General features: G+C 28.2%; 1 long non-coding RNA gene across 1 annotated transcript; it reads left to right on the top strand.

Moving 5' to 3' along the window:
- The first annotated feature begins 4200 nt into the window (after positions 1 to 4200).
- On the top strand, positions 4201 to 5796 carry LOC149265402 (uncharacterized). Its single transcript, XR_016251230.1, has 4 exons — positions 4201 to 4552; positions 4667 to 4808; positions 5560 to 5595; positions 5720 to 5796. It is a non-coding gene; the product is annotated as an uncharacterized LOC149265402 (long non-coding RNA).
- Positions 5797 to 9517: the final 3721 nt, after the last annotated feature.

Raw genomic sequence — 9517 nt, 5'->3', positions numbered from 1 at the left:
TTTAACTTACAACCTTAGTCCTTTTATTCAAAAGGATTGTATGTATTTCTCATCACTTACATAGAATTGAAACTATCCATTATATAGTTTGTATTTCATTATACAAGTACATTACCAACTAATATATCACCCTAATTGTTATTTCAAGATCAATAGAAATAGAATTGAAGGATTTTATGTATTTCTCATCACTTACATAGAATTGAAACTATCCATTATATAGTTTGTATTTCATTATACAAGTACATTACCAACTAATATATCACCCTAATCATTATTTCAATATCAATAAAAATATAATTGAAACTATCCATTATATAATTTGTACATTACCAACTAATATATCACCCTAATTGTTATTTCAATATCAATAAAAATATAATTGAAACTATCTATTATATAATTTGTAATATATCGCCCTAATTGTACACTACCAACTAATATATCACCCTAATTGTTATTGTACATTACCAACTAATATATCATCATAATTGTTATTTCAATATCAATAAAAATATAATTGAAACTATCCATTATATAATTTGTACATTACCAACTAATATATCACCCTAATTGTACATTACCAACTAATATATCACCCCAATTGTTATTTTACATTACCAACTAATATATCACCCTAGATTGAAACTATCCATTATATAATTTGTACATTATCAACTGATATATCACCCTAATTGTTATTGCACATTACCAACTAATATATCATCCTAATTGTTATTTCAATATCAAAACCCTAATTGTTATTTCAATATGAAATATGTTTATTTACCCTAATTGTTATTTCAATATCAAATACATATTTACCCTAATTGTTATCAAATATGTTTATTTACCCTAATTGTTATTTCATTATCAAATACATATTTACCCTAATTGTTATCAAATATGTTTATTTACCCTAATTGTTATTTCAATATCAAATACATATTTACCCTAATTGTTATTTCAATATCAAATATGTTTACCCTAAATGTTATTTCAATATCAAATATGTTTACCCCAATTGTTATTTCAATATCCAAACATACTAATTGTTATTTCAATATCCTAATTGTTATTTCAATATCAAATACATATTTACCCTAATTGTTATCAAATATGTTTATTTACCCTAATTGTTATTTCAATATCTAAACATATATAAACATACTAATTGTTATTTCAATATCAATTTCAAATATGTTTACCCTAATTGTTATTTCAATATCTAAACATACTAATTGTTATTTCAATATTTCAATATCTAAACATACTAATTGTTATTTCAATATCAAATATGTTTATTGTTCCATATCATATTTCATATGTTTATTGTTCCATATCATATGAAATCTTATTTCAATATCAAATATAATTGTTATTTCAATATCAAATATGTTTATTGTTCCATATCATATTTCATATGTTTATTGTTCCATATCATATGAAATTTGAAATATCAAATATGTTTATTGTTCCATATCATATGAAATGTTATTTCAATATCAAATATAAACTATCAAATATGTTTATTGTTCCATATAATATTTCAATGTTATTTCAATATCAAATAAACTTTCAATGTTATTTCAATATCAAATATGTTTATTGTTCCATATCATATGAAATGTTATTTCAATATCAAATATAAACTATCAAATATGTTTATTGTCCATATAATATTTCAATGTTATTTAAATATAATATTTCAATGTTATTTCAATATCAATATCAAATATGTTTATTGTTCCATATCATATTAAATATAATATTTCAATGTTATTTCAATATCAATATCATATTTATCGTTCCATATCATATTAAATATAATATTTCAATGTTATTTCAATATCAATATCAAATATGTTTATTGTTCCATATCATATTTCATATGTTTATTGTTCCATATCATGTGAAATGTTATTTCAATATCAAATATAAACTATTGTTCCATATCATATTAAATATAATATTTCAATGTTATTTCAATATCAATATCAATATCAAATATGTTTATTGTTCCACATCATATTTCAATGTTATTTAAATATAATATTTCAATGTTATTTCAATATCAATATTAAATATGTTTATTATTCCATATCATATTTCATATGTTTATTGTTCCATATCATATGAAATGTTATTTCAATATCAAATATAAACTATTGTTCCATATCATATTAAATATAATATTTCAATGTTATTTCAATATCAATATCAAATATGTTTATTGTTCCATATCATATTTCATATGTTTATTGTTCCATATCATATGAAATGTTATTTCAATATCAAATATAAATTATTGTTCCATATCATATTAAATATAATATTTGAATGTTATTTTAATATCATATTAAATATAATATTTGAATGTTATTTCAATATCATATTTCATTTGTTTATTGTTCCATATATGTTTATTGTTCCATATCATATGGAATGTTATTTCAATATCAAATATAAACCATATGAAACTTCATATCATATATCATATTTCATATGTTTATTGTTCCATATCATATGGAATGTTATTTCAATATCAAATATATGGTTATTTCAATATCAAATATGGTTCCATATATGTTTATTGTTCCATATCATATTTCAATGTTATTTAAATATAATATTTCAATGTTATTTCAATATCAATATCAAATATGTTTATTATTCCATATCATATTTCATATGTTTATTGTTCCATATCATATGAAATGTTATTTCAATATCAAATATAAACTATTGTTCCATATCATATTAAATATAATATTTCAATGTTATTTCAATATCAATATCAAATATGTTTATTGTTCCATATCATATTTCATATGTTTATTGTTCCATATCATATGAAATGTTATTTCAATATCAAATATAAATTATTGTTCCATATCATATTAAATATAATATTTGAATGTTATTTTAATATCATATTAAATATAATATTTGAATGTTATTTCAATATCATATTTCATCTGTTTATTGTTCCATATATGTTTATTGTTCCATATCATATGGAATGTTATTTCAATATCAAATATAAACCATATGAAACTTCATATCATATATCATATTTCATATGTTTATTGTTCCATATCATATGGAATGTTATTTCAATATCAAATATATGGTTATTTCAATATCAAATATGGTTCCATATATGTTTATTGTTCCATATCATATGGAATGTTATTTCAATATCAAATATATGGTTATTTCAATATCAAATATGGTTCCATATACGTTTATTATTTCAATATCAAATATATATGGATATATAGTTATTTCAATATCAAATATGGTTATATGGATGAATATGGTTATATGGATATTTCAATATCAAATATGGTTCTATATATGTTTATTGTTCCATATTTCAATATGGAATATGGTTATATGGATATTTTTGTTCCATATTTCAATATCATATATATATGGATATATAATTATTTCAATATCAAATATGGTTATATGGATATTTCAATATCAAATATGGTTCTATATATGTTTATTGTTCCATATTTCAATATGGAATATGGATATTTTTGTTCCATATTTCAATATGGATATTTCAATATCATATCCATATCAAATATGGTTCCATATATGTTTATTGTTCCATATCATATGGAATGTTATTTCAATATGAAATATAAACCATACGAAACTTTTCAAATATGGTTCCATATAGAATGTTATTTCAATATGAAATATAAACCATACGAAACAAACCATACGAAACTTTTCAAATATGGTTCCATATAGAATGTTATTTCAATATGAAATATAAACCATACGAAACTTTTCAAATATGGTTCCATATGGTTCTATATATGTTTATTGTTCCATATCATATGGAATGTTATTTCAATATAAACCATACGAAACTTTTCAAATATGGTTCCATATGGTTATTGTTCCATATCATATGGAATGTTATTTCAATATGAAATATAAACCATACGAAACTTTTCGAACAAACAATCCTTTTGTTCTTAAAAGAACTTGAAGTAGGGATTTACTCAATTGGTCTTGAGGTAGGGATTTACTCATATGTTTATTGTTTCAATAACATGAATCATGATATACACATTTGCATCAAGTAAGTAATACCTTACTATATAAATGGTTTGTTCTTCTCTTTCATTTATGAATGTGGTATTAAACCCAATGTTCAACTTACCACTTGCGATAATATTTATGCATTTGGTCGAGAACTCTCCAGATTACTCTATATCTATAGATGGAATTTGCTGGAGCATCCAAGTGTAGTACCTTTGACCTACCAAACTAACATTTGCGATTGAATCTCGTGAAATCAATGGTGGACAACAATTTAGGGTTTTCCATGAGTTTAATGACTATGTTTTGCGTTTACCAAACCCCATTATTTCCTCATTTTCTTTTGTCGATCATGCTACTCTGTGACTTGTACTGTAGGGTTAGTTTTTCTTTGAATTTTCAATTCAAAACAATTATCATGTTGTTTGGGTTTCTCGCCTGTCCAGTGAGGTGACTCTATTTTGACCATTCGACGGTTTGGAAAAAGGTAAATGGTGTTGAAAACTCTTCTTGCTTCATTTGTCACTTGAATTACATTACTTACAATTATGCTTTATGTCGCGTACAAATTTTCTAACTTTTTCTTCACCTGTACACGTAGGGTAGCAGAGTATTCTTTCTATAGAGTTTTATTTTTCAATGTTATTCCTCAAAACCCTTGCAGTAGGTTTTGTTTTGAATAACATTATGCTCACACTTGAATGGAGGTAGCTACAGGAGGTCCAACACGCCAACAATTTTAGGTGATATATCATTCCCTAACTAATTTTACTGTGGTTACAACTTGGTTTCAATATTTCAGTTAATGGCAGTAGTAAGCCATTCCACAGTTCTATGTTTCTAAAGGGGTCTCATAACCCTTAGTAGTATGTTACTTTGTTATTTTTATTTATTTATGCAGAACCCATTTGGGGCTTTTATCAATTTATGTTACGTGAATAAATCCATGTTGACTTCAGGGCTCTTGGCTTCACATGATTTGAATTACTTTATTTGTTATCTATGGTTTTCTTCTGGTCTTTGTGACTCATGTCTGAGCATTGCTATATCATAGAAGATCTGATGGCATGTTCTGTAATTCTATTTTGTCAAACATTATGTTAGGATTTGAACCCTTAAATTTTATTTTGTTGTTCCTTTCGATACGAATTCTTGTGTAGACATGGACACCTATAAGAAGCCATTTCTCTGTTCAATTAATTTATTTCTTTTCTATCATATTCTAATGAGTAATGATAGGGTTTTCAGTAGTTTTCGACCATCTTTTTCTTAATTTTCCTTCATACCCTATCTGGGTTTTCTGCGGCATTTAACTTATAATATGTAAACACATTTTTAAATATCGTTGTGATTTCCTTTATTATGCGAGGAATAGTTCTTATGAATTATATCTTTGCTATTACTCTTAAATATTAGTTACCAAAGTGTAATTTCTATAGCTTTGACATAATGATATTTCTGTTCATCATACTCATGTATTGCTTTTCTACACAGGCAGAGGTGAACTGAAATTCTGCAATTTGTTCTCAGGTATTTTTTTTTTTAATATTTTGAGCCTATCTACATTTGTTCTTTCAATTTCTAAACTCTCCTTTGTATTCACTTTACAATCCCTAAAACTATGCGCTTATTTTTTTAATTCTTTGTTTTACAGGTATATGTAAAAATTCCACCTTAGCATAACCATGTAATTGTTTTCAAGTTGGGTGAGGTCCTATTTCAACTTACCCATCTCATTTAATAGGTCATAGGTCTCCCATCTCTTGGTCTCTTCTTCTGCATGATGATTCTGCATGGATGAATTTTCTATGTTTGAAGACCATTCTCTGAGTTGGTTATTTCTGGAATTGTGTTTTAAATACTCTCTTTAATGGCTTACATGGCATATAGTGTTTTTCAGGACTAAGATTTTATAACAGGCCAAGAACCTCCTTTGTATTACATTGTTATTTCCATGATGAACATAATTCCTATGTTTCTGTCTTATATATATTCATTACATTTTTTTATGAGGTCCTACATACCCCATTCTACACTTGATTTCCTTACAGTTATGTTACAAAATTTTCAAGAAAACTCTTGTATATCTGTTTTGACTAGTTAGTACCATAATGTTTTATATATAAAATACCCTTGTAATCTTCCTTTCCTATATATTTTTCTTATACCTCGTATTGTTTACATTATTAAACCAAAAACTACAATATCAAGGAAGCTTTCACACGGGTTTTTGATTTATTTTCGCTCGTTCAGAAAATGATAACTTATTTAAACCTTTACTGTTCTTTTTATTGTTTAAGCTAGAGATTTATATGAACAAGAATATCCTTGCTTTTATATATATATATATATATATAAAGTTAGTTTCTCATAATATAATTTTGTTTCTCTTATTTACAGAGAGTCACTCTGTACATAAGCAATCTTGGTCTAATATGTGTACACATATATAAATAGTCTTTTATATTTTATAATAGACATATTTATGCATATATGTAATTTATTCATCATAAAGAAAAATAATCTTCTAGGATTCTGTATCGGGTCTAACATATATAAATATATATCTACACTTGTATTTGTTTTCAAACTTTTCCTTCTATTGCACTATGAATAAAAATTCTATTCTATGAGATAATTCTCTATAGCACAATCTGTATTATTTTGTTCTTCATTTTTTTTTTTAAATTCTCAAATAAATTATCAGTCTTTTCCATTTTACCAAATCATGTGTACTATTTAATTTACACTATATAGAATAAATAAGTGAATCATAACATTTTCAAACTTTAATAAAAATAAATTAAATATAACAAGTAATGGATTCTCTTCTCTTGATTGGTAAATAAATACAGGAGTTATAAATACCAACATGAAACAATTTTTCTGGAAAATTAATAGTCAAGTACTTGGCTCCTCCCAATCTTGACACTACAACATAGCCAATGTCCCCTCCCAGCATGCCAAGCTTGCACTTTATTTATGTCTTTATTTCCTACTCTTCAGTCTCCTCTACTCTTAGAATGAGACAAAAGCAAGTAAAAACAAAATATATTATCCACCCCATCTACCACTATTTTAGTGGTTAATAACTTCCTCCACACCACCAACAGGTGGTAGGTAGTTACCTACCTGCTCATTAATGAGCTCTTGTTTCCCACTCTTGAGGACAACTCACTTTCTTCTAGCAAACAATTAATTGACCAATATCATAATTCCTCAATTAAATCTAATCATCCAGATTAGATGCCTAAGACTTATTGATGGGCAATAAATATTCCACAATAATTTGCAGTCTCATCTCTTTAAGCCATTTGTACTCAACAAATAATTTTCCATATATTTTTTATTCACAAAAATAAAACATCATAATTATAAATTTACAATCAATAATAAATTACTAATAATTAAAATTTTCAATTATATTTCATACTATCATACTTTAACTAGAAACACACATATGCACATTTTAATTACAAAAAACATCAAGCTAAGGGATATCACATAACCAATGTAATAACATAAGAGAAAATACCCACAAGAGGGCCAAAATGATGACACCATCCATCCGTTAGCCTCTTTGAGGCATGCGTTGCGATATCTTGGTGCCAAGTCTAGTGAATATGGCTCCAAAAATCATCCTCTAGGGGTTGACCCCTAGATCACTATGCAAATCATCATCTGGAACTTAGTTTTGGGTTTGGGGTACAAAATAGGTCTCATGGGTCTCTTGGTGATAGAATAAGCTCATTCTTCTCCAATGTTGAGGGCTCAGAGAATGGTGCTAGCCATCCCATGACTCAAAAGGTGAGACAAATCTCATTTGGGCCTCAGATCGCCTACGAAACGACCTGTACACTATTAAGCCGGTTGGGGCATGTTGGTCCAAGTCTATCATCTCATGAATAATATGGTACGTAGTGCATATTGTTGTGGTTCTGAAGGTGCCCATGGAATGGAATGATTCTCTACCAGTGATAGGAGTCTCATGGCTCCCAACGCTTCACCTAAATGGTGTTGTATGTTCCCCTCGTGGACTTAGGCCCCAATTAAGGGGCGCAACCCATGATGAAGACCACCTACCAATCACACATAATTTCCAGTGTTGCATCTTCACCATGAGTTACAATTAATCATTAGTAGATATAAGTGAACCAAGCTTGTTAGTCAAGGAAAATTGAGAATTCATATGGGGATTCTCTTCCAAATTCATGGTTTTGATATGAAATTAGTGTTACCTACCTAGGCAAGAGTGACTAATAAACAATCTTACTAAGTGTTCCCAACCCCTAATGGGAAAGATAGGTCCCTAGTATACCCTTCAATTAATAAGTGACATGTGAATGATGATAAAATGGATGGGGGCAAAGGGGTCTCAAGGCCAAATGCCAATGAGGAAGTCCACATATTGGGTGTACAAATGTGAGGAGGGAGAAATCGTGGTTACATGAGTTACCCAACCTTTGTTTTTCCCACCCTATTGATTTTCCTTTTGTTTTTTATTTCTCTTTGTATTACTGAACAAAGCTCTAGGAAATGAGATCATGTCATGAATGATATAAAGAAGTTATTACACCCTTAAATGTGGGGTAATTCATTGGCCACTAGGGGTTGGGATGTGCATGGGTTCTTTTAATTATTTGAAGGGCACTCATGGGCCCTATGAACCAGGGCAATGACTATAATGATCGAGATGGAGCTCATTTTTGGCATTATCCCACGTGCTATTATTAATTTCCTAGCCATCTTTTGCATTTTATGATTTTCTTTTTCTTTTGTCTCTTTCTTGTGGTCGTGATATGATTTTAACTTTCTTTTAGCTGAATCAACCTTTGGGGAAACTTTTCCAAGCCCAAACTAGATATGTTAATAAGGGGAGGGGGTGTGTTAGTTCCTTATGGACCCAACGGTCATGTGGACCTAAAGAAAGGAAATGGTGAAATAGGGATTGTAATGTGCGAAGGGGAGTGAAAAATATGGAATGGGAAAACAAGACCACACTACCGAAATTGAGGTTTCCCAAGTAGTGCCCTTCCTAAATCCATAGGTGGATACGAGAGATCCAATGGGAATAGGATTTAGGATTAACCCCCATTTAAGGCGAGGGAACAAAACCATGGTCAAAGCCATTCCTTCTTCCAAGTCACCCAATAATCCATGTCCAAAATTTCGAAATGAAAAGAAATCATAAGCACTTTATTGCAAAATGAAAAACATACCTTTTGGGTCAAATTTCCCACCTTCTAACATATTCTCTTGACAAATGGGTGAGGAAACATACAACTGATGTAGGGAGTGGATATAAAGTGGAACATGACATCGTCTATGAGGTGACTATCAAGGGCTACTGTCCATTGACTAGAAGAAGATGAATAGGCGAAAATTTATGCTAGGCCCTACCCACTTTTGGTGGGTAACAATATCAACATGTGGTAGGTTGTGGTCCACATGG

The sequence above is a fragment of the Pinus tabuliformis genome, chromosome 6 (genome assembly GCF_031772625.1).
Source record: "Pinus tabuliformis cultivar Carrire ecotype Pingquan chromosome 6, CPIR1, whole genome shotgun sequence".
In the NCBI taxonomy this organism is placed as follows: Eukaryota; Viridiplantae; Streptophyta; class Pinopsida; order Pinales; family Pinaceae; genus Pinus; species Pinus tabuliformis.
The sequence above is the reverse complement of the archived record's forward strand: the minus strand, read 5'-3'. Positions and strand labels throughout refer to the sequence as shown.